This window comes from Coregonus clupeaformis, chromosome 1 (assembly GCF_020615455.1).
Source record: "Coregonus clupeaformis isolate EN_2021a chromosome 1, ASM2061545v1, whole genome shotgun sequence".
In the NCBI taxonomy this organism is placed as follows: domain Eukaryota; kingdom Metazoa; phylum Chordata; class Actinopteri; order Salmoniformes; family Salmonidae; genus Coregonus; species Coregonus clupeaformis.
In genome coordinates, this window is record NC_059192.1 from 96,088,378 (window position 1) to 96,115,000 (window position 26,623).

The 26,623-nt window shown below is 43.5% G+C and overlaps 1 long non-coding RNA gene across 1 annotated transcript; it reads right to left on the bottom strand.

The window, feature by feature from the left end:
- Positions 1-351: 351 nt before the first annotated feature.
- LOC121584616 lies at positions 352-26,623 on the bottom strand. The gene is made up of 4 exons (XR_006003745.1): positions 26,590-26,623; positions 26,319-26,479; positions 18,546-18,622; positions 352-391 (listed from the first exon to the last, which is right to left on the bottom strand). It is a non-coding gene; the product is annotated as an uncharacterized LOC121584616 (long non-coding RNA).

The following is a 26,623-nucleotide window of genomic DNA, read 5'->3' on the forward strand; positions in this document are numbered from 1 at the left end:
AGGTTCAGCTTGAGGTGGTGATCTGTCATCCACACTGATATGTCTGCCAGACATGCAGAGATGTGATTCGCCACCTGGTTATCAGAAGGGGGAAAGGAGAAGATTATTTGTCTGTCGTCTGCGTAGCAATGATAGGAGAGGCCATGTGAGGATATGACAGAGCCAAGTGACTTGGTGTATAGCGAGAATAGGAGAGGGCCTAGAACTGAGCCCTGGGGGACACCAGTGGTGAGAGCACGTGGTGCGGAGACAGATTCTCGCTACGCCACTTGGTAGGAGCGACCGGTCAGGTAGGACGCAATCCAAGAGTGAGCCGCGCCGGAGATGCCCAACTCGGAGAGGGTGGAGAGGAGGATCTGATGGTTCACAGTATCAAAGGCAGCAGACAGGTCTAGAAGGACAAGAGCAGAGGAGAGAGAGTTAGCTTTAGCAGTGCGGAGAGCCTACGTTCAAATGAATTATCTAAGTGAGTCTCAGAAATGGCTAATATATGAATGTTATCTGATGTTATCAAGTTATTGCTCCATATATTAATATGGAGCATGCACAAGTAGTAATTTGACAATGTGTGGCTACACTTGTCCTTTTCATTGGTTGAAACTAGCAGTTCAAGTAGGAAACACATGCTTATGTGTGGGATCACTGGCCAATTAGCAAACCAGTTACAGTTTTCCTTGAACATTTTCTAAACTTATTTAGGCCTCCTTTCCATAATTTGGTGTGTTTTTGTCTAAGTCAGTATGCTAATCTCCAGCCATGGAGCCATCCTCAATGAAGAAGGTATACTTTAGGAAGGCCCACGTCTTTAAGTACAGGGGTGCAGCTGTCCCCACAGCAGCTTCACCAAAGCATAAACATTAAAATCTCCTCCAACCAGATGCCTGAGACAGTTGACACCCCTGGGGGCACCCCTCTGTGTTTTGGACAACCGTCTCCCCGTCCATTACACAACAGAGGATCTTACCAGTGAGAAACAGAAGAGCACGACAACTCCCATTCTGCTGTACAAGCTTAGATGACCAGTGGCTCATGACTAGAGTTCCAAAATTCCGGTAACTTTCAATAAATTCCCTGGTTTCCAGATATCCCGGTTGGAGGGTTCCCGGAATCAGGAACGAATAAGCAGGAAATCCGGTACCCTCCAACCAGGATTTCTGGAAAACCAGGGAATTTATTGAAAGTTCCATGAATTTTACAACCCTACTCACAACACTAGTAGGAACTAGGAATGGTCTAATCTGTAGTCCTTGCCATTGAATAAAGGGTTTATGTGTGTGTGTGGATGAGGGCTGAATGCTGGCTCCCAGCAGCTCCCTAATGCAGTGGCATAACCTGATCCCCAGCCCTAGGCTGAATGGACATTCCCCCAGTATGAGAAAGCACTGCAGGGGAGAGAGATTAGAGAGAGAGAGGGGGGGAGCGAGAGAGAGAGAGAGAGAGAGAGAGAGAGAGAGAGAGAGAGAGAGAGAGAGAGAGAGAGAGAGAGAAAGGCATCAGGCTGCCCCTGGAGAGTCTCCTGCCATCTGTCTCCCCCTTCTCCTCTCTCTAGCCCTCCCCTCCCCTGGCTTTCTGAGATTTCAGGCAGATGTGAAAGTATCCTTCCTGATGGGATGCAACAATGGTGTGGGGCAACAGGTGCGTGTGGAGCCCTGGAGTAGGAGGCAGACACAAGCCTACACACACTCTAATCTGTCCAGCAGCAGGCTGTCGGCACCCCACCCGGCCTCTCTCTCTCTCTCTCTCTCTCTCTCTCTCTCTCTCTCTCTCTCTCTCTCTCTCTCTCTCTCGCTCTCTCTCTCTCTCTCTCTCTATCTCTCTCTCTCTCTCTCTCTCTCTCTCTCTCTCACACACTCACTCACTCACTCACTCACTCACTCACACACACACACACACACACACACACACACACACACACACACACACACACACACATACACACACACACACACACACACACACACACACACACACACACACTTGCACACACACTCATTCATAATACAGTTTTTCTCGATTGCTAAGACACATTTCTTGAAAGCTGCTCTCCTTTTCTCTTAACTGTGAACACAAAACCCAATTGTCAAGCTACATTCACAAAACCTCAGACTCTTCTTGCAAAACCAAACTTTCACCTCAACACAGTTCAATCTGTGCTCAAAACTGAACTATGTTGTCAAATCGTGCCCCGAGTCAATCAAAATAAAAAACACTACTGAACAGTCACTAAACACTACGTAGAAAAATAGAAAACACAATGCTCAGGACATGAAGCTGGAGAAATAAATGTTTATTGTTCACTGTAGGCTAAATGCATGTTGCAAAACAAAAAAAAACGGTGCATTTAGCACTTGTACAAAAAGACAAAACAGAAATCTTGTGCATTTACATGTAGCACTTGTAAAAACAAACAGAAATCTTATGCGTTTGCCACTTGTGTACAGTAAGCCCATGTAAAAATAAAGTACAAAAATATACAAATAAGTGCATTACTCAGCCACAGCATCATGTCTCCGTACTGGGTCAGGCCACAGGACTTCATCCACATCACAGGCCACATTTTGTCTGGCCAGGCAACGGGGGAAAAAAACCCTGGCATGCCGTATCCAGGCTTGGCATGCCTCCACACCTATGTCACCACAGACAAGTCCCATGGCTTGCAGAAGATTTACCCTGGTGTAAGGTTGGCGTTCATACAGTGGGGAAAAAAAGTATTTAGTCAGCCACCAATTGTGCAAGTTCTCCCACTTAAAAAGATGAGAGAGGCCTGTAATTTTCATCATAGGTACACGTCAACTATGACAGACAAATTGAGGAAAAAAAATCCAGAAAATCACATTGTAGGATTTTTAATGAATTTAATTGCAAATGATGGTGGAAAATAAGTATTTGGTCACCTACAAACAAGCAAGATTTCTGGCTCTCACAGACCTGTAACTTCTTCTTTAAGAGGCTCCTCTGTCCTCCACTCGTTACCTGTATTAATGGCACCTGTTTGAACTTCTTATCAGTATAAAAGACACCTGTCCACAACCTCAAACAGTCACACTACAAACTCCACTATGGCCAAGACCAAAGAGCTGTCAAAGAACACCAGAAACAAAATTGTAGACCTGCACCAGGCTGGGAAGACTGAATCTGCAATAGGTAAGCAGCTTGGTTTGAATAAATCAACTGTGGGAGCAATTATTAGGAAATGGAAGACATACAAGACCACTGATAATCTCCCTCGATCTGGGGCGCCACGCAAGATCTCACCCCGTGGGGTCAAAATGATCACAAGAACGGTGAGCAAAAATCCCAGAACCACACGGGGGGACCTAGTGAATGACCTGCAGAGAGCTGGGACCAAAATAACAAAGCCTACCATCAGTAACACACTACGCCGCCAGGGACTCAAATCCTGCAGTGCAGACGTGTCCCCCTGCTTAAGCCAGGACATGTCCAGGCCCATCTGAAGTTTGCTAGAGTGCATTTTGATGATCCAGAAGATGATTGGGAGAATGTCATATGGTCAGATGAAACCAAAATATAACTTTTTGGTAAAAACTCAACTCGTCGTGTTTGGAGGACAAAGAATGCTGAGTTGCATCCATACCTACTGTGATGCATGGGGGTGGAAACATCATGCTTTGGGGCTGTTTTTCTGCAAAGGGACCAGGACGACTGATCCGTGTAAATGAAAGAATGAATGGGGCCATGTATCGTGAGATTTTGAGTGAAAACCTCCTTCCATCAGCAAGGGCATTGAAGATGAAACGTGGCTGGGTCTTTCAGCATGACAATGATCCCAAACACACCGCCCGGGCAACGAATGAGTGGCTTCGTAAGAAGCATTTCAAGGTCCTGGAGTGGCCTCCAGATCTCAACCCCATAGAAAATCTTTGGAGGGAGTTGAAAGTCGGTGTTGCCCAGCGACAGCCCCAAAACATCACTGCTCTAGAGGAGATCTGCATGGAGGAATGGGCCAAAATACCAGCAACAGTGTGTGAAAACCTTGTGAAGACTTACAGAAAACGTTTGACCTGTGTCATTGCCAACAAAGGGTATATAACAAAGTATTGAGAAACTTTTGTTATTGACCAAATACTTATTTTCCACCATAATTTGCAAATAAATTCATTAAAAATCCTACAATGTGATTTTCTGGATTTTTTTTTCTCATTTTGTCTGTCATAGTTGACGTGTACCTATGAGGAAAATTACAGGCCTCTCTCATCTTTTTAAGTGGGAGAACTTGCACAATTGGTGGCTGACTAAATACTTTTTTTCCCCACTGTATACCTTCCACCGCCATGAGGAGAAGAATTCCTCAATGGGGTTTAGGAAAGGGGAGTACGGTGGAAGGCAAAGATTGATAAAACCTTGGTTCATATTGTACCACTCTCTAACCTGGAGGGCTCTGTGAAAACTCACATTGTCCCAAACAACAACATAGATGGGATGCTCATCCTGCTGCCCTAACAAAGCATCTCGCATGTGATTGAGGAACATGAGGAGCTGGTGAGTGTTGTAGGGCCCCAGGTTGGCATGATGGTGGACAACCCCATGATTGCTGATGGCAGCACATAATGTGACATTGCCACCACGCTGCCCAGGAACACCAACAATGGCCCGATGGCCAGTCACATTACGGCCTCTCCTTCTCCTTTTGGTGAGATTAAACCCAGCTTCATCCATGTAGATGTATTGATGGGGTCTTTCCATTGCATCCAGTTGAAAAACCCTCTGTAGAAATAGATATAGTTTTGTAAGTGATACGGAAAAAGTGATTTAGGCCACTACAGTAAATCACTACTTAGAGTAATCAACATTGAATGTGTCTGGATATATGCCAACCTGTACATACTGGAATCTTTGCTCTTTGACTCTGTCTGAGTTGCGATCAAAGGGCACTCTGTATAGCTGTTTCATGCGCAGTCTGTTGCGCTTGAGGACACGATCAACAGTAGAGAGGCTGACACTGTTGATACCCTCAGAATTTCAATGGTCCTCAATGATCTTCTGCTGAATTTCGCTCAGTTTAATGGCATTGTTCTCACGGACCATATCAACAATTAGGGTCTCTTGGTGTGGGGAGAACATACCTGTCCTCCCACCCCCATGTGGCAGTCTTTCAATTCTACAAAAAGAGAACATGGAGTTACAAAAAATATACATGGAATACTAGGCCTACAAACAGTTAGACCAACCCTCCATTACAATACTACAGTACATTGGTACAGTGATGTACTGAAACATATATTTACTTACAGTATACTGTGGTACAGTATATAGTATGTCATACAGTAATTGCTGTCAACATTTACATACTGTACTATAATGTCAAAAAAAGGTAATTACCTGTTCTCTTCTCTAAATCTTCGGATTATGGTGGACACAGTGAATCTACTGATGTTTGGTTGTATCCTTTGTCCAGCCTCCCTCATGCTCATACCATGGACAAGAACATGGTCAATCACAGTAGCTCTGATTTCATCAGATATTACTGTTCTTTGTCTTCGCTGACCACCTCGACCACCTCTCACACGAACTCTTCCTCTCAGATTTCTATCCATTATAGGGCCTCACAAACCAGTGCTCTCTGAACTGGCTTACTGTATATGTTCCCTCACATCATTAGCCACAAGTGTGATAAATTTTGAGTTGTTGTGTTCAAGTGGTGACACCTGTGCTCTAATTGTGTTTGACTTTTGTCACCTGTGCTCACCATTATGCAGCACGGGTGCATCACAATGAAAATGTGTTGGCAAGTTATGTCTAAACAGGTGAAAAGTGCTTATGGTTTTGCCAAAAGAGTGATTGATTCAATCAGTGGGTTCAGGCAACTGAGCATTTGGTTCAGACAATAGGGTTTTGTGTTTTAGCAATTGAGAAAAACTGTAACCTCCTCCGGCCCACCCATTCAACACCTGCTGCTACTGTGCACTCAGTAAACAGAAATCTCCCCAACACAAACAACAAACAATCCTTATTACCTCATATATTCTGGGATCTAGGGTTACACTAGCTGGAGTTGACTGAAGTTAGCTGTTACACTAGCTGGAGTTGACTGAAGTTAGCTGTTACACTAGCTGGAGTTTACTGAAGTTAACTGTTACACTAGCTGGATTTTACTGAAGTTAGCTGTTACACTAGCTGGAGTTGACTGAAGTTAGCTGTTACACTAGCTGGATTTTACTGAAGTTGTTATATAAACAAACACACAAAAACCATTCAATGATCACAACAAATATAACTTTTAAAAATAAGAGAAAGACGACCACGAAGTAATATGTACAAATAGTTAGGATGCTAGGCTAACTGATACGTCTCCATAGTTAGGATGCTAGGCTAACTGATACCTCTCCATAGTTAGGATGCTAGGCTAACTGATACCTCTCCATAGTTAGGATGCTAGGCTAACTGATACCTCTCCATAGTTAGGATGCTAGGCTAACTGATACCTCTCCATAGTTAGGATACTAGGCTATCTGATACCTCTCCATAGTTAGGATGCTAGGCTAACTGATACCTCTCCATAGTTAGGATGCTAGGCTAACTGATACCTCTCCATATTGATTTTCCTAACTGGAATACTGTAGGTCTAGCATGAATGGAGAGTTGCACATGATAGTAGTGTAACATAATCCAACAATGACTGATAGTGTTGTAACATAATCCAATGTGGGTATGTGAGGGTGTATATGAACAGAGGACATAGAAGGCACAGTATGTGGGTATGTGCGGGTGTATATGTGGGGGGAGTGTGGTTGTGATGGAAGATGGGGGGGTGTTTTTGTGATTGGAAAAGTGTGGTGAGTTAAGTGAGTGAAAAAGGAAAATGGTTGCAAATGCCAGAACCCATGTGTGTCTACGAGCAGGAGTTGTGACAGAGAGAGTTTTCAATTTTGTGCAGATATGGGATATACACTTCTTAAAAAATTACAAATATATTTTATTTATTTATTGTCCTATCATGATGGAACGGTCCCCAACCCTATACCCTAGACACCCACCTGAGCGACCCACACACTAAGGAGAAGTCCTTATCTGTTTTATAGGCCTACTGCAAGTAGCCTATACGCAGCCAAAACAGAAAGATAAATGCGGTCAGAGACCCACTAAAACAGCACCGCCCCCTCAAGAGTCTGAGCCTGCCTGCCAGGGTTGGTCCAACAAAGCCAAAGCCCCCGGGTGGGTGAGCATAATATACAAGGAATTTCTCAAAGCTGCTAATGAGAACCTTGACGACCTTGTACCTAGCCGGTGGGAATTCTGGTGGAGTACCCCCACCCAGGTAGTGGCAGTGCTGACAACACTAGCTGCAGTAACCCATGGGGAGGGGGTCACACTCGAACAATCAGAGAGGGGGCAAATTATTGTGGCCCTGGCAGCACAAAATAATCAAAAGGTCTGACTTCTCAGAGATGCTTGGGAAATGGTCACAACGGAGGACCAGCGTTTGTGTGTTTCAGGGGAAAGGGATGTATCTGAGCTCCATCAGCTAGGACTTGACATTGGTTAATCAGATCTCCCCATTCTTGCTCAAATTTGCATGCCTTCTCAAACAGCTACAACTGTATATGCATTCGCATATGAAGTCTTCTCTTGAGTTGGGCTCGGGGATGGAACAGCTTTTGAACATCTGAGCTTGTGGGTGTTTGTGGGGGAAGGGTGGGGAGAGTGTGTGTATGTATCCCACATCTGTTGCTATGGGGTAATGATGTTAGGGACAGTATAGGATGAATCATAATAATTGTTTCCCAAAATAATAATTGCTTGCCAAAAAATGTAATTTCTGTAATGCCAGTCCTGGTTATAGGTAACAATCCTTCGTATGAAGTGCCTACATTATTATGCATATTATTAGTTAATTGTGGAAATAAATGAAGATATGCAAGATTTTTGTATATATATTTTTTAATAGCTGTATACAATACGAGGTGAGGGCGTTGGAAATGCTTTTGGCTGTTAATCCGCTTCTGTTCTGTAGGTGGCACTGTGTGTTCTTTCTAAAGGATGGGTCCCAATCGCTCAAAGGCCCTAGTATCCAGGTGGACAGGAGTGGTCTGCCAGTCACTGGGACGACAACCCAACTTGGGATGGGGGGAAGTTTTAGCGGGTGGAATAGTGGAGAACAATTAGAGGTTTACTCAGTAGCAGTGCAAATATCATGGTACAGCTATATGGACACTCAATCATCATGGTACTTTTTAATGGTAAGTTTACAAACATATATTATGATAAATAGAATTGAAACGTGTATCTTATTATGGTAAGTGGTGAAATAAGTATAGCCTGTTATAATTGTAATGGCTTAGCAGATAATAAGAAAAGAATAACAATATTTACATGGCTCAAAGAGAAGGAATATAATATCTATTGTTTACAGGAAACTCATTCAACAATTCTAGATGAAGGCAAATATACTTCTCCCATGGGCAAAGAAACTCAAAAGGGGTGACGATATTATTATTTATTTTTTATATCCAAATGTGCAAATTCTTCAAACAGATCCGCAAGGTATATGGACCATAAACAGATTTGGCTCATTAATCTATACAGTCCAAATAGTGATGATCCACGCTTCCTTTAAAATATATATCATAATTTATCAAGCCTACAAGCAATACAAGACTCTATTATTATGGTGGGAGATTATAATACGGCTTTAAATACCTTAATGGACCGTAAAGGAAATCACACTACAAACTATCACCCTCATGCACTTAAGGAAATCACGAATATCATAGATATATTGGAACTAGTGGATATATGGAGGCTTAAATATCTTGACCTAGTGAGATATACATGGCGAAGGCTCAATCAAGCTAGTAGTCTTGACTACTTTCTTATGTCATTCTCGCTGGCACCAAAAGTTTGAAAAGTTTGTTAGGGGACAGAATGCGGTCCGACCATAATATAATTGGCATATACATTACTCTTATAGAATTTCTACATGGGCGAGGATATTGGAAATGTAATCAAAGCCTATTGTTTTTAACTAGGACAGAATTATTTATATCAGACTTTTTCCTACATAACATAGATCCCCTTATTGTATGGGACACTTTTAAATGTGCCTTTAGACGCCATGCAATTGAATACTCATCTTTAAAACAAAAGCAATTTAGGTCAAAATAGTTCATATTAACAAAGGAAATAGAGGGACTAACAGTACAGATAAATAGCAATAAAAACTGTACCATAGAGGCACAGAATAAGTTAGAGGAAAAACTAAAAGAGGAACTTATTCAAGAAAGATCAAGTGAAATATATTATAAAAATAAAGTGAACTGGATGGAATATGGGGAAAAATGCACCAAATAATTGTTCAATCTTCAACATAGAAATGCTACTATGATTCACCAAACAATATTTTGAAAGAGGAAGCAAAGTAACTTAAGCATATGTTTTCGTTTCAGTCTCCTCCATCTCCACTTACCAAAGTTAATTGTAAGGATTCTGTTTCTATTAATAATGTAACATTAACAGCTGTACAGAGGAAGAACTTATTGATGCAATTAAAGCCTTTAAGTCAGGGAAAACTCCAGGGCTGGACGGCATACCAGTTAAGGTATATCAAACCTTTGTTTATCTACTCAGAGGACCGTTATTAGCATGTTTTAACCACTCCTATATAAATTGTAGATTATCAGATACTGAACAAGAAGATCTGATTTCACTATTACTGAAACAGGACCCAGGTGGTAAATATAAAGATCCAGTCCATTAAAAAAAGTGTGATGCAAAAATTCAAGTAAAATGCATTGCGCATAGAATTAAAAAGGTATTGTCGGATATTATTCATCCTAATCAGACAGGTTTTTTACATGGACTATACATTGGAGATAATATAAGACAAGTGCTGGAAACAATAGAACACTATGAAAAATCTGGGAAACTAGGCCTGGTATACATAGCTGACTTCGAAAAATATAGAAATATATAAATGTAAATTATAAATTTCAATTTTGGATAATTTTTACAATGGGTTAAAATTATGTATAGTTACCCTAGGTATAAAATAGTAAATAATGGCTACTTCTCAGAAAGTATTAAACTGTCAAGTGGAGTAAAACAAGGTTGTCCACTATCAGCATATCTATTTACTATGTCCATCGAAATGTTAGCTATTAAAATCAGATCCAACAATAATATCAAGGGGATAGAAATCCAGGGCTTAAAAACAAAGGTGACATTGTACAGTGATGATTCATGCTTTCTTTTAAATCCACAATTTGGATCCCTCCACAGCCTCATAAAGGATCTAGATAATTTTTCAAACCTCTCTGGATTACAACCAAATTATGATAAGTGTACTGTATTACATATTGGATCACTAAAAATACATTTTACATTACCGTGTAGTTTACCAATAAAATGGTCTGACGTTGAAGTGGAAATACTCGGTATTCATATCCCGACAGAAATAAATTATCTCATTACAATACTTTTTAATAGAAAGTTAGCAAAAATAGATAAGATCTTGCTACCATGGAAAGGAAAATGCCTGTCTATTTGTGGAAAAATCACCCTGATTAAAAATGTTATCAAATCCCAGTTTACCTACAGTAATTATATGAGCAAGAAATTTTACATTTTATTTGGAACGGCAAGCCAGACAAAATTATTATAGGCATATTTATATAATGACTATGAATTCAGAGGGCAGAAATTATAAAATATTAAAGCCTTGGACCTCTCACTAAAGGCTAAAGTCATACAAAAGCTATACTTAAATCCAATCTGGTTCTCTAGTAGATTAGTAAGAATGGCTCACCCTGTGTTCAAGAATGGCCTTTTTCCCTTTATTCAGATTACAACCTCTCACTATCGGTCATTAGAAAATTAAATACTTTTTTTAATAAGCCATAGCAAGTTGGTTGCAATTTCAGTTTAATCCACAAATATTATGGTTAAACTGAAATATACTAATAAAATAAAATAAAAAATAAAAAGGTATAATCTTTGTAAATTATATCATAAATACGACTGGTGGAGTTATGTCACACATGCAGCAAACAAAAATATAAACAAAAAAATATGAGATTTTCAATGTCCCGATTCCATGGCACATGGTTTATGAATTGATATACAAACCGATGCTGGATTCAAAACTTAGACTTTTTCAATTTAAATTATTATACAAAATTCTTGCAACCAATAGAATGTTACAGTGCCTTGCAAAAGTATTCATCCCCCTTGGCGTTTTTCCTGTTTTGTTGCATTACAACCTGTAATTTAAATTGATTTTTATTTGGATTTCATGTAATGGTCAAAAAATTATACAAAATAAATAACGGAAAAGTGGTGCGTGTATATGTATTCACCGCCTTTGCTATGAAGCCCCTAAATAGGATCTGGTGCAACCAATTACCTTCAGAAGTCACATAATTAGTTAAATAGTCCACCTGTGTGCAATCTAAGTGTCACATGATCTATCATATATATATACAGTGGGGAGAACAAGTATTTGATACACTGCTGATTTTGCAGGTTTTCCTACTTATAAAGCATGTAGAGGTCTGTAATTTTTTTTATCATAGGTACACTTCAACTGTGAGAGACGGAATCTAAAACAAAAATCCAGATAATCACATTGAATGATTTTAAAGTAATTAATTTGCATTTTATTAAATGACATAAGTATTTGATACATCAGAAAAGCAGAACTTAATATTTGGTACACAAACCTTTGTTTGCAATTACAGAGATCATATGTTTCCTGTAGGTCTTGACCAGGTTTGCACACACTGCAGCAGGGATTTTGGCCCACTCCTCCATACAGACCTTCTCCAGATCCTTCAGGTTTCGGGGCTGTCGCTGGGCAATACGGACTTTCAGCTCCCTCCAAAGATTTTCTATTGGGTTCAGGTCTGGAGACTGGCTAGGCCACTCCAGGACCTTGAAATGCTTCTTACGGAGCCACTCCTTAGTTGCCCTGGCTGTGTGTTTCGGGTCGTTGTCATGCTGGAAGACCCAGCCACGACCCATCTTCAATGCTCTTACTGAGGGAAGGAGGTTGTTGGCCAAGATCTTGCGATACATGGCCCCATCCATCCTCCCCCTCAATACGGTGCAGTCGTCCTGTCCCCTTTGCAGAAAAGCATCCCCAAAGAATGATGTTCCCACCTCCATGCTTCACGGTTGGGATGGTGTTCTTGGGGTTGTACTCATCCTTCTTCTTCCTCCAAACACAGCGAGTGGAGTTTAGACCAAAAAGCTCTATTTTTGTCTCATCAGACCACATGACCTTCTCCCATTCCTCCTCTGGATCATCCAGATGGTCATTGGAAAACTTCAGATGTTCCTGGACATGCGCTGGCTTGAGCAGGGGGACCTTGCGTGTGCTGCAGGATTTTAATCCGTGACGGCGTAGTGTGTTACTAATGGTTTTCTTTGAGACTGTGGTCCCAGCTCTCTTCAGGTCATTGACCAGGTCCTGCCGTGTAGTTCTGGTCTGATCCCTCACCTTCCTCATGATCATTGATGCCCCACGAGGTGAGATCTTGCATGGAGCCCCAGACCGAGGGTGATTGACCGTCATCTTGAACTTCTTCCATTTTCTAATAATTGCGCCAACAGTTGTTGCCTTCTCACCAAGCTGCTTGCCTATTGTCCTGTAGCCCATCCCAGCCTTGTGCAGGTCTACAATTTTATCCCTGATGTCCTTACACAGCTCTCTGGTCTTGGCCATTGTGGAGAGGTTGGAGTCTGTTTGATTGAGTGTGTGGACAGGTGTCTTTTATACAGGTAACGAGTTCAAACAGGTGCAGTTAATACAGGTAATGAGTGGAGAACAGTAGGGCTTCTTAAAGAAAAACTAACAGGTCTGTGAGAGCCGGAATTCTTACTGGTTGGTAGGTGATCAAATACTTATGTCATGCAATAAAATACAAATTAATTACTTAAAAATCATACAATGTGATTTTCTGGATTTTTTTTAGATTCAGTCTCTCACAGTTGAAGTGTACCTATGATAAACATTACAGATCTCTACATGCTTTGTAAGTAGGAAAACCTGCAAAATCGGCAGTGTATCAAATACTTGTTCTCCCCACTGTATATACACCTGTTCTGAAAGCCCCCAGAGTCTGCAACACCACTAAGCAAGGAGCACCACCAAGCAAGTGGCACCATGAAGACCAAGGAGCTCTCCAAACAGGTCAGGGACAAAGTTGTGGAGAAGTACAGATCAGGGTTGGGTTATAAAAAAATATCAGAAACTTTGAACATTCCACGGAGCACCATTAAATCCATTATAAAAAAATGGAAAGAATATATCACCACAACAAACCTGCCAAGAGAGTGCCGCCCACCGAAACTCACACACCAAGCAAGGAGGGCATTAATCAGAGAGGCAACAAAGAGACCAAAGATAACCCTGAAGGTGCTGCAAAGCTCCACAGCGGAAATTGGAGTATCTGTCCATAGGACCACATTAAGCCATACACTCCACAGAGCTGGGCTTTACGAAAGAGTGGCCAGAAAAAAGCCATTGCTTAATGAAAAAAATAAGCAAACACGTTTGGTCAGAATTTAAGGAATGATGGATGGCGCTAAATAGAGGGAAATTCTTGAGGGAAACCTGTTTCAGTGTTCCAGAGATTTGAGACTGGGACGGAGGTTCACCTTCCAGCAGGACAATGACCCTAAGCATACTGCTAAAGCAACACTCGAGTGGTTTAAGGGGAAACATTTAAATGTCTTGAAATGGCCTAGTCTAAGCCCAGACCTCAATCCAATTGAGAATCTGTGGTATGACTTAAAGATTGCTGTACACCAGCGGAACCCATCCAACTTGAAGGAGCTGGAGCAGTTTTGCCTTGAAGAATGGGCAAAAATCCCAGTGGCTAGATGTGCCAAGCTTATAGAGACATACCCCAAGAGACTTGCAGCTGTAATTGCTTCAAAAGGTGGCTCTACAAAGTATTGAATTTGGGGGGGTGAATAGTTATGCAGGCTCAGGTTTTCTGTTTTTTTGTCTTATTTCTTGTTTGTTGCACAATAAAAAATATTTTGCATCTTCAAAGTGGTAGGCATGTTGTGTAAATCAAATGATACAACCCCCCCAAAAATCCATTTTAATTCCAGGTTGTAAGGCAACAAAATAGGAAAAATGCCAAGGGGGGTGAATACTTTCGCAAGCCACTGTATATATATGGTGGATACAACCATTCTAGCTCTGCAGATTTTGCTGTGAAGAGACAGAATCATTAGATCATTTGTTTTGATACTGTCCATATGTAGCCTGTTTTTGTTCGCAGGTTCAGGAATGGCTGAAGAATTGCAACATTTACCTGGAGCTAACTCTGCAAAGAGCACTGCTGGGTGATTTGAAAAGTCATAGTCAATCGATCAATAATATAATAATACTCTTAGCAAAAATTGTAATCTTTAATTTACAATCTGTAGAAACTATGAGAATAGAAAGGTTCAGAACTTTTGTGAAACATCACAGCACAGTTGAAAAATATATAAAAACTGCATGGTCTTCAGAGATAGATGGGAGGGGTTGAGGGTAGCTGAAGGATAGGACGAAAAAAAAGATAACTAAGGTAAAATATACTGTGTCCATAAAATGTATATAGTATGTACAGTGCCTTCGGAAAGTATTCAGACCCATTGACTTTTTCCACATTTTGTTACCTTACAGCCTTACTCAAAAGTTGGATTAAATAAAATAAAAATCCTCAGCAATCTACACACAATACCCCATAATAACAAAGTGAAAACAGGTTTTTAGAATGTTTGAAAATGTATTAAATACTAATAACAGAAAAACCTTATCAACATAAGTATTTAGACCCTTTGCTATGAGACTCGAAATTGAGCTCAGGTGCATCCTGTTTCCATTGATCATCCTTGAGATATTTCTACAACTTGATTGGAGTCCACCTGTGGTAAATTCAATTGATTGGACATGATTTGGAAAGGCACACACCTGTCTATATAAGGTCCCACAGTTGACAGTGCATGTCAGAGCAAAAACCAAGCCATGAGGTCGAAGGAATTGTCCATAGAGCGCCGAGACAGGATTGTGTCGAGGCACAGATCAGGGAAAGGGTACCAAAAAATGTCTGCAGCATTGAAGGACCCCAAGAACAAAAAGGCCTACATCATTCTTAAATGGAAGAAGTTTGGAACCACCAAGAATCTTCCTAGAGCTGGCCGCCTGGCCAAACTAAGCAATCGGGGGAGAAGGGCCTTGGTCAGGGAGGTGACCAAGAACCCGATGGTCACTCTGACAGAGCTCTAGAGTTCATCTGTGGAGATGGGAGAACCTTCCAGAAGGACAACCATCTCTGCAGCACTCCATCAATCAGGCCTTTATGGTAGAGTGGACATGCGCTGGCTCCTCAGTAAAAGGCACATGACAGTCCGCTTGGAGATTGCCAAAAGGCACCTAAAGACTCTTAGACCATGAGAAACAAGATTCTCTGGTCTGATGAAACCAAGATTGAACAAGCATCATGTCTGGAGAAAACTTGGCGCCATCCCTACGGTGAAGCATGGTGGCTGCAGAATCATGCTGTGGGGAGACTAGTCAGAAGTGGGAGACTAGTCAGAATCGAGGCAAAGATGAACGGAGCAAAGTACAGAGAGATCCTTGATGAAAACCTGCTCCAGAGCTCTCAGGACCTCAGACTGGGGTGAAAGCACACAGCCAAGACAACGCAGGAGTGGCTTCGGGACAAGTCTCTGAATGTCCTTGAGTGGCCCAGCCAGAGCCCGGATTAAAACCTGATCAAACATCTCTGGAGAGACCTGAAAATAGCTGTGCAGCAAAGCTCCCCATCCAACCTGACAGAGCTTGAGAGGATCTGCAGAGAAGAATGGGAGAAACTCCCCAAATACAGGTGTGCCAAGCTTGTAGCGTCATACCCAAGAAGACTTGAGGCTGTAATTGCTGCAAAAGGTGCTTCAACAAAGTACTGAGTAAAGGGTCTGAATACTTATGTAAATGTAATATTTCTGTTTTTTATGCTTTATAAATTATTATTATTTTTAACTGTTTTTGCTTTGTCATTATGGGGTATTGTGTGAAGATTGATGAGGAAAAAAAGCAATTTAATCCATTTTAGAATAAGGCTGTAATGTAACAAAATGTGGAAAAAGTCAAGGAGTCTGAATACTTTCCGAAGGCACTGTATTAGCTGGAAGTGGAAGCCTAATTGTTGTTGTCCATTAGTTTACTCCAATTAGGGGAGGGGTGGTAGGGTTAAGGGAAAATAATAAAGGAAAATATATAAAATAGTATATATACAGTACCAGTCAATAGTTTGTACACACCTACTCATTCAAGCGTATTTCTTTATTTTTTCTATTTTCTACATTGTAGAATAATAGTGAAGACATCAAAACTATGAAATAACACTTAGTAACCAAACAAAGTCTTAAACAAATCAAAATATGTTTTAGATTTTAGATTCTTCAAAGTAGCCACCCTTTGCCTTGATGACAGCTTTGCACACTCTTGGCATTTAGTAGTGGTTTCTTTGCAGCAATTCGACCATGAAGGCCTGATTCACACAGTCTCCTCTGAACAGTTGATTTTGAGATGTGTTTGTTACTTGAACTCTGTGAAGCATTTATTTGGGATGCAATCTGAGGCGCAGTTAACTCTAATGAACTTATCCTCTGCAGCAGAGGTAACTCTGGGCCTTCCTTTCCTGTGGCGGTCCTCATGAGAGCCAGTTTCATAATAGCGCTTGATGGTTTTTGCGAATGCACTTGAAGAAACTTTCAAAGTTCTTGAAATTGTTAGTATTGACTGACCTTCATGTCTTAAAGTAATGATGGACTGTCATTTCTCTTTGCTTATTTGAGCTGTTCTTGCCATAATATGGACTTGGTCTTTTACCGAATAGGGCTATATTCTGTATACCACCCCTACCTTGTCACAACACAACTGATTGGCTCAAACGCATTAAGAAGGAAAGAAATTCCACAAAATAACCTTTAACAAGGCACACCTGTTAATTGAAATGCATTCCAGGTGACTACCTCATGAAGCTGGTTGAGAGAATGCCAAGTGTGCAAAGCTGTCATCAAGGCAAAGGGTGGCTATTTTGAAGAATCTCAATTATAAAATATATTTTGATTTGTTTAACACTATTTTGGTTACTACATGATTCTATATGTGTTATTTCATAGTTTTGTTGTCTTCACTATTATTCTACAATGTAGAAAATAGTAAAAAAGAAAGAAAGAAAAACCCTGGAATGAGGAGGTGTGTCCAAACTTTTGACTTGTACTGTATTTATTTACAAGAAATATGTATGGGGGATTGGAAACGATGCAGACAATTACATTGATAGAAGCCACAATCTATCTGCAATATTAAAGCTGATCTACCCCCCCACCACCCTAAAACAAACAACAACACAACAAAAACAAGCAGTGATTTGACAAGACCAGAGAAACTGACTGACGCAAGCTTTAGGGTGGACCCTGGGAGGATGCTATGGAGGCACCGTAAATCAGGAAGTGGCTTCCTGGATGTCTCCCACAAGGCTCTAATTTGTCGTTGCTTTCATCCATTATCTCGAACGTAGAGAGTCGCTATCAACCCGGGAAAACCGCCGGCCGCTCTGGGTGGCTGGGGCAGAAATAGCAGGCGTAGTAGGGTTTAAATTAGGGTGGGGAGCTGCAAATAGCCGCTGTGGTCAGTGTCGGGGACAGCTTGGAGTCCGTCGCCAGAGCATCACACTCAGGTTCAGACCACAATTAGAGCAGTTTGGGCAGGAATGTTGCAAAGCGCCCCAAAAGTATCCCCCCTCAGCAGTTTCTGCTGCTGCATCTTCTTGCATATTGAGAAAAAGTTAATTCTGTGGGACTTACTATATTGTGGAAAAATGGCTTCTTGACTATTCTCCCAGCCCCGTTCTCTTGTTGTTGTCCTGGGTGTGGTTAGGGATGAATGTGTTTGAATGTGTCCACACAGTTCTCATTCAAGAGAGAGAATAATGCCAGCTGGTGTCGGGACAGGCATTCACACTAGAGTGGGGCTCCAGTCACAAAATAAATCAGTGTCACCCTACCTTTTGCTATCAGCCAATCATCCTCCATCTGACCTTCAACACACACTCTGAGGCCTTTGTCAGGCCATTATTTTAAGTGGTTGTTTATTTGCAAACATCTCAATGACTCGATAGGAGCCATATGATCATGGGCTATACTCTATACACTCTCCAACCTAATTGGCAGGTTACCCTCATATGATGCAAGAGTGTGGAAAATTAGAAACTTGGATGAGTAGTATAAAGATGCAGTGCATATACTGGAAAGACTTCTATGCCTTCCGAAAAGCTTTCCAACTATCTTCCCACTTTAAAACAAACAGCAACTTTAAAAGCTTAATGAACTCTTCATAAGCACTTAATAGGGCTACATAGATGCTACACAAATAATTTATAAGCAAATGTACAACTATGTAAGTAACAGGTCTTTATATCTGACACTTTCCCAAATATGATATAACCCCTTTATAAAGCTTTTATAAACACCTTATAAAGGGTTTATGTCAGAGAGAGTCAGAGGACATTAGTTATCTCACTCACCATTGTGTAGGATATGTACTGACGCAGATAGCTTGGCTGAGATATGCATCCATGTCTTCTAAGGAGAGGTGGCCCACCTAAAGCATGAGAAGTATTCTAGTCTGAGGGTAATGGAAACAAGGTATCGTATGAAAAACAAACATCCAATAATGAGAAATCACTGAGAAAACATAATTATGCATAGAGCACCTAAGTGCAGCAGAGGACAGACGGTTTTTATGCACTGCGTGCTTCAGCACTTAGCGGTCCCGTTCTGTGAGCTTGTGTGGCCTAACCTCGCTGCTGAGCCGTTGTTGCTCCTAGACGTTTCCACTTCATAATAACAGCACTTACAGTTGACCGGGGCAGCTCTAGCAGGGCAGAAATTTGACGAACTGACTTGTTGGAAAGGTGGCATCCTATGACGGTGCCACGTTGAAAGTCACTGAGCTCTTCAGTAAGGCCAATGTTTGTCTATGGAGATTGCATGGCTGTGTGCTCGATGTTATACACCTGTCAGCAATGGGTGTGGCTGAAATTGCCGAATCCACTAATTTGAAGGGGTGTCCACATACTTAACTATACATACTGTAGCTTCATTGAGAACCACAGAGTAAAAGCACTACAGAGTTTCAGTCAGAGCATCGGGGGTAAATTACCTCAAATCAATATAGTATCATAAGAGGAATAAAATAAAATACACAAGAATGAAGCTATATACAGTGAGGGAAAAAAGTATTTGATCCCCTGCTGATTTTGTATGTTTGCCCACTGACAAAGAAATGATCAGTCTATAATTTTAATGGTAGGTTTATTTGAACAGTGAGAGACAGAATAATGACAACAAAAAAATCCAGAAAAACGCATGTCAAACATTTTATAAATTGATTTGCATTTTAATGAGGGAAATAAGTATTTGACCCCCTGTCAATCAGAAAGATTTCTGGCTCCCAGGTGTCTTTTATAGATCAGATTCCAAACTCTCCACCATGGCCAAGACCAAAGAGCTCTCCAAGGATATCAGGGACAAGATTGTAGACCTACACAAGGCTGGAATGGGCTACAAGACCATCGCCAAGCAGCTTGGTGAGAAGGTGACAACAGTTGGTGTGATTATTCGCAAATGGAAGAAACACAAAATAACTGTCAATCTCCCTCGGCCTGGGGCTCCATGCAAGATCTCACCTTGTGGAGTTGCAATGATCATGAGAACGGTGAGGAATCAGCCCAGAACTACACAGGAGGATCTTGTCAATGATCTCAAGGCAGCTGGGACCATAGTCACCAAGAAAACAATTGGTAACACACTACGCCGTGAAGGACCTGACATCCTGCAGCGCCCGCAAGGTCCCCCTGCTCAAGAAAGCACATATACAGGCCCGTCTGAAGTTTGAACATCTGAATGATTCAGAGGAGAACTGGGTGAAAGTGTTGTGGTCAGATGAGACCAAAATTGAGCTCTTTGGCATCAACTCAACTCGCCGTGTTTGGAGGAGGAGGAATGCTGCCTATGACCCCAAGAACACCATCCCCACCGTCAAACTTGGAGGTGGAAACATTATGCTTTGGGGGTGTTTTTCTGCTAAGGGGACAGGACAACTTCACCGCATCAAAGGGACGATGGACGGGGCCATGTACCGTCAAATCTTGGGTGAGAACCTCCTTCCCTCAGCCAGGGCATTGAAAATGGGTTGTGGATGGGTATTCCAGCATGACAATGACCCAAAACACACGGCCAAGGCAACAAAGGAGTGGCTCAAGAAGAAGCACATTAAGGTCCTGGAGTGGCCTAGCCAGTCTCCAGACCTTAATCCCATAGAAAATCTGTGGAGGGAGCTGAAGGTTCGAGTTGCCAAACGTCAGCCTCGAAACTTTAATGACTTGGAAAAGATCTGCAAAGAGGAGTGAGACAAAATCCCTCCTGAGATGTGTGCAAACCTGGTGGCCAACTACAAGAAACGTCTGACCTCTGTGATTGCCAACAAGGGTTTTGCCACCAAGTACTAAGTCATGTTTTGCAGAGGGGTCAAATACTTATTTCCCTCATTAAATTGCAAATCAATTTATAACATTTTTGACATGCGTTTTTCTGGATTTCTGTTGTTGTTATTCTGTCTCTCATTGTTCAAATAAACCTACTGTCATGCCCTGACTCAGGGGACGCTTAAATGTTGAGTCAGGGTGTGTATATTCTTTGTTGTGCGTTTTCAATGGGTGTTATTCTAGTATGTATATATCTATGTTGGCCGGTGTGGTTCCCAATCAGAGGCAGCTGTCGCTCGTTGTCTCTGATTGGGGATCATACTTAGGCAGCCTATTGGCACTAGTGGGTTGTGGGATCTTGTTCCGCATAAGGTATGTTGTGTGTGCGACCTTGGACTTCACGTTTCGTTTCTTGTTTTGTCGAGTGTTTATTACGTTAATAAACATGTACGTATATCACGCTGCGCCTTGGTCTGTCCCGTCATTAAACGAACGTGACAGAAGATCCCACCAAACGAGGACCAAGCAGCGTGCCCAGGCGGTGGCCGATTTGTGGTCATGGGAAGAGATATTTGCGGGGAGAGGACCATGGGCTAAGGTAGATGCCCAGGCAGGAGAGGAGCAACGGCAACACGGAGGAGGCCGGTCGAGGAGGAAGCCCGAGAAGCAGCCCCAAGAAAAAAAAATTGGGGGGCACACGGGGTGGTTGGCGGAGCCTAGGGTTAGAGCAGAGCCAACTCCCCGTACTCATGCGAAGAGGCGTATGACTGGGCAAGCTCCGTGTTATGCGGAGCTACGTACTGTGTTGCCAGTGCGCCGGCACAGTCCTGTACGTCCTGTGCTTGCACCACGCACGTGCCGTGCGAAGATGGGCATCAAGCCAGGACGGGGTGTGCCGGCTCAACGCTCCTGGTCTCCAGTACGCCTCATTGGTCCCGCATATCCTGCGCCAGTTCTACGAACTGTATCGCCAGTGCGCGTGCACAGACCAGTGTTCCTGCTCCTCGCACCAAGCCAGTGGTGCGCGTCACCAGCCCGGCCCGGCCTGTTCCTTCTCCTCGCACCAAGCCAGTGGTGCGCGTCGCCAGTCCGGCCCGGCCCGTTCCTGCCCCTCGCACCAAGCCAGTGGTGCGTGTTCCTAGTCCGGTCCGGCCCGTGCCTGCTCCTCGCACCAGACCAATGGTGCGTTTGTCCAGTCCGGCACGGCCCGTGCCCGTTCCACCGGTGCCTGGTCCGGTTCCGGTCAGCTGGTCCACTCCGGAGTCAGAGCAGTCCGCTCCACCGGTGCCTGATCCAGTTCCGGTCAGCTGTTCTACTCCGGAGCCAGAGCAGTCCGCTCCACCGGTGCCTGATCCAGCTCCGGTCAGCTGCTCCACTCCGGAGCCAGAGCAGTCCGCTCCACCGGTGCCTGATCCAGCTCCGGTCAGCTGCACCACTCCGGAGCCAGAGCAGTCCGCTCCACCGGGGTCCAGTCCAGCTCCGGTCAGCGACTCCACTCCGGAGCCAGAGCAGTCCGCTCCACCGGTGCCTAGTCCAGCTCCGGTCAGCGGCTCCAGTCCAGACGTCAGCCCCTCTCCAGGTTCGGGGTCTCCCACACCAGGGTCCAGACAGGGCCTGGCGTATCGTGGGAGGAAGGAGAGGGGAAGCAGCGCGCCGAGGTCCAGACCAGACCAGGGGCGCAACAGGGAGGCGGAGAGTGAGAGGTCGTCACGCCCCGAGCCGGATCCGCCTCCGAGGTGGAATGCCCACCCGGCCCCTACCCTGTTATGTTTATGTTGTGCGGTCGGAGTCCGCACCTTTGGGGGGGGGGTACCGCCCTGACTCAGGGAACGCTTAAATGTTGAGTCAGGGTGTGTATATTCTTTGTTGTGCGTTTTCAATGGGTGTTATTCTAGTATGTATATATCTATGTTGGCCGGTGTGGTTCCCAATCAGAGGCAGCTGTCGCTCGTTGTCTCTGATTGGGGTTCATACTTAGGCAGCCTACTGGCACTAGTGGGTTGTGGGATCTTGTTCCGTATAAGGTATGTTGTGTGTGCTACCTTGGACTTCACGTTTCGTTTGTTGTTTTGTCGTTGTGTGTATAATTTCATAAACATGTACGTATATCACGCTGCGCCTTGGTCTGACCCGTCATTCGACGAACGTGATACCTACCATTAAAATTATAGACTGATCATGTCTTTGTCAGTGGGCAAACGTACAAAATCAGCAGGGGATCAAATACTTTTTTCCCTCACTGTACATGGAGTACCAGTACCAGATCAATGTGGAGCTATATGCAGGGAGTACCAGTACCAGATCAATGTGTAGAGGTACGAGGTATTTGAGGTAGATATGTACATGAAGGCAGGGTAAAGTGACTAGGCATCAGGATAGATAATAATAAGGTATTTGAGGTAGATATGTACATGAAGGCAGGGTAAAGTGACTAGGCATCAGGATAGATAAAAATAAGGTATTTGAGGTAGATATGTACATGAAGGCAGGGTAAAGTGACTAGGTATCAGGATAGATAATAATAAGAGTAAAATAAAGAACAGAGTAGCAGCAGCAAATGATGTGTGTAAAAATGTGTGTGTAATGTGTGTATGAGTGTGCAAATACTGTGTATATAAAGTCTAGTGAGTGTGCGTAGAGTCAGTGCAAGATAGAGGAGGTACCATTAATTGTCTATTTAGCAGTCTGGCTATTTAGCAGACTTATGGCTTGGGGGTAGAAGCTGTCTAGGAGCCTGTTGGTCCGAGAGCCGATGCTCCGGTACCGATTGCAGGACAGTAGCAGAGTAAACAGGCTATGGCTTGGGTGGTTGGAGTCTTAAGCAATTTTTCGGGCCTTCCTCTGACACTGCCTGATATAGATGTCCTGGATGGCAGGGAGCTCGGCCCCAGTGAAGTACTGGGCTGCCCGCACCACCCTCTGTAGCGCCATGCGGTCAAGGGCGGTGCATTTGCCATACCAAGCAGTGATGCAGCCAGTCAAGATGCTCTCAATGGTGCAGCTGTAGGACTTCTTGAGGATCTGAGGGACCATGCCACATTTTTTCAGACTCCGGAGGGGGAAGAGGCACTGCCGTGCCCTCTTCACGACTGTGCAGGTGTGTGTGGACCATGTTAAGTCCTTAGTTATGTGGATGCCAAGGAACTTAAAGCTCTCAACCCGCTCCACAACAGTCCTGTTGATGTGGATGGGGGCGTGCTCTCCCCTCTTTCTCCTGTAGTCCACGATCAGCTCCTTGGTCTTACTGACATTGAGGGAGAGGTTGTTGCCCTGGTAACACACTGCTAAATCTCTGACCTCCCTGTAGGCTGACTCATCGGCATCGGTGATCAGGCCTACCATCGTTGTGTCGTCAGCAAACTTGATGATGGTGTTGGAGTCATGCATTGCCACACAGTCGTGGGTGAACAGGGAGTAAAGGTGGGGACTAAGCACACACCCCTGAGGGGCCCCCATGTTGAGGGTCAGTGTGGCGGAGGTGTTGTTGCCTACCCTCACTACCAGGGGTCGGCCCGTCAGGAAATCCAGGATCTACTTGCAGAGTGAGGGGTTCAGTCCCAAGGTCCCTGAGCTTGGAGGGGACTATGGTGTTAAACTGAGCTGTAGTCTATTCTAACACAGTTATTTCCCCTCTTGTCCAGGTGGGAGAGGGCAGTGTGAAGTGCAGTTGAGATTGTGTCATCTGTGGATCTGTTGGGGTGGTATGCGAATTGGAGTGGGTCTAGTGTGTTTAGGATGATGGTGTTGATGTGTGTCATGACCAGCCTTTCAAAGCACTTCATAATTACAGATGTGAGTGCTACAGGGCGGTAGTCATTTAGGCAGGTTACCTTGGAGCTCTTGGGAACAGGGACAATGGTGGTCAGCTTGAAACATGTTGGGATTACAGACTGGGACAAGGAGAGAATGAAAATGTTTGAGAACGCGCTCTGGTATTCCGTCTGTTCCGGCCTTGTGATTGTTAACCTGTTTAAAGGTTTAGCTCACATTGGCCATGATGAGCGAGATCACAGGGTCATCCGGAAAAACAGGGGGTTTTCACGCAAGGCACAGTGGTATATTCCTTGAAGTGAGAATAAAAAGCATTTAGCTCATTTGGGAATTCGGCATCGCTGAGCAACTCATGGCTGAGTTTCCCATTGTAATTCGTTATTGTCTGCAAGCCCTGCCACATACAACAAGCATCAGAATGCTGAACGAGAGACCTCGGTTTATCGGTTTATTGTTTTTGTAAAGTTGTGGCAGTGTGATTTTATATACTTTTGATTTTGGATTTTGGATCCAGCGCTCAGTTGGGCTCAGTTGCTGTGAACGCTAGTATCTGTCCCGGGATCCTGCCAGATTCCATGTAAAGAGAGAGACACGGAAACCCAGCTAGCTTAGCTGGCTCAGCAGTCTCAAATGGAGGTCGCTATTGAACATTTTCAAGGCTGCAGGAGCTGTGTTTACTTTGCTTTATTCCGGGACAATGTGGACCGCCCAGACTTTTAATGTAGCAACTGTTTGCTTGTGGAAGACTACAGGGGCAAAGTGGCTACTCTCAGCAAACAAGTAGCGAACCTACACAAGCTACCAGGGAATCCACGCCCGCCTACTTTTTTTTTTTATTCTACCCCAGAAGCCGGACGCCGCTCTGGTCTGGTGGAAGTGTCGCCGCCTTGTCGGCTCTCCACAGCCAACTGGCCGGTACTCTGCAGGGATCTTCCCCTTCCCTGGTGAACGGAGCTAGTAGGATGCTCCTGGATGACTTGGGGGATGTTCCTGTTCTCCACCCAACCAACCAGCCATGGTGATATGTCAGGATGGAGGTAGGATGGGTTTTAAGACTCTCCGCGTTAAAGTCTCTGCCCACCAGAAACGCTGCCTCTGGGTGAACGGTAAGTTGTTTGTTTATAGCCCGATACAGTTTGTTGAGTGCCAGAGTGGTGTTGGCTTGTGAAGGGATGTAGACAGCTGTGATACGGATGAGAACTCTCTTGGTAGATAAAAGGGTCTGCAGCTTACCATGAGGTATTCTATATCAGGTGAGCAAAAGCTCAAGATTTTATTCACACTTGAAGCAGCACACCAGTTGTTATTTATGAAAAAACACACTCCACCGCCTTTCGACTTCCCCGAAGCCGCAGTACGATCCTGCCGCTGCGTGGAGAATCCACCGAGTACTACGTGCATAGCATCATCATCCAGCCACGTTTCAGTAAGACATAATATATTGCAACTTTTCAAGTCTCTCTGATAGGAGACTCTCGAACGAAGCTCATCCATCTTATTCTCGAGTGACTGGACATTTGCCAATAGAATGGAGGGGCGAGCCATTCGGTTTTCTCTTCGTCTCAATTTTACCAGGACTCCGCCTCATCTCCCGCGTAGCACATGGAAGATAGGAATAGGGTATGAACAGGAACAGCTGAGTCGTATTTGAAGTGGAAATCGAGGTTAGTAAGTGTCGATCTGATGTCCAGAAGTGCTTGGTGGTCATATGTGATAATACTATTAACTTTCTGTACAAAAAAGTAAAGATAAACACGATACACGTCACTATATAGCAAAGTTGGGCTAGAACTCATAAGATGTTGCCTTCTCCGTCGGCACCATCTCTCCTAAGTGATAATACCAGCCCTCATGTCGTAATAAAGGTCAATGATAAGAACTAGACCAACGGCAACATTGTAAAACCCCAGAGGGGAGACTGATTCTATGTTCTTCAATCATGATTCAGCCTCTCTGAGACGAGAGGCTGAATGAAGTAAAGGCGTTTGTAAATAACCAGACAAAAAAAAACTCCACACTAAAACATAGTATTTTCCTCACCTGCATGGCAATGTAGGTCAAAAGGCACAGCACAGCCATCAGAGAGCCTTCCAGACGATCATGTTCCACTGAGAATTAATCCAACTCAAATACTGCCAAGAAGGTGGTGATGCGGAGGCATATCGTTTCAGAGTCCTTCCCAGAACATAAAACCTTAAAATCTGGAAAATATTATTTCAGGGTGAGATAAATCCATCTATAGCACCTTGCATCAATATGAAATCACCTATTCCACATGTTATTAAATTAATGTTAAGAATTCACAACATACCAGAGGCATCCAGCGGGGGCCCGTCCACCACTGC